Here is a 756-nt window from a genome sequence, read left to right as displayed (position 1 = left end):
ACCATGACTTTGCACTTCAACTGGGTTTAAATCCAGCTTTACAGCCCAGCTGTGAAGCATGAGCTTCAGGTTTTCAGGCCAACTTTTGGCTCTAACATGGTTTTATATCCATGGTGCCAGCAGCTGTGTCCTACCCCACCCCACCCCTGCCCTCCCCACCCGCTTCCATACTTTCTCATCTGAGAGGTGCTTGTAGATCCCAAACAGATGCTCCAGCCCCACCAGGGGTTTGAGATACACGCATGGTCATACGTGTCTTGTCTGTCGTTCCCGTGAAAAATCTTGCAGTTCATTTGGAAAAAAAAAAAATCTAAACATTCACATAATCTCATGCCGTCCAACACAAGGAAACACCACCACCGCCCTTTACCAAGAATAGATCCAAGCAAAATCATCTTCGAATTTTTTTTTTTTTTGGTTCCACTTAAATTGCATGTTTTATTTCTCCCAATCCCAGCAATAGCACAGAAGCCCCATCGTGTCCATCCCAGACTGGTTTCTAGTAGGCTGAGATTACAAGGAGCCTCAGTAATGCTAATGCCACAAAGGGCTCCCAAATGCCGGGCACAAATATGCCTCCACGCTGATGAATGTCAATAGTGCCCTGGCCCCAATGTTTCGGCACTCAGTGTGACTTTACAACACAACCTGCACCTTTGAAACAGACAGTCTGGGAGTGGGGGAATGTGAGGGAGTGAAGCTGAAATTGCCTCCTATTAGCTCACCCTTTCAACATTAAACAGAGACCAAGAGAGA

This window comes from Grammomys surdaster, unplaced genomic scaffold, assembly GCF_004785775.1.
Source record: "Grammomys surdaster isolate TR1022 unplaced genomic scaffold, NIH_TR_1.0 135, whole genome shotgun sequence".
NCBI classification, from domain to species: Eukaryota; Metazoa; Chordata; class Mammalia; order Rodentia; family Muridae; genus Grammomys; species Grammomys surdaster.
This window is presented reverse-complemented; position numbering follows the sequence as displayed.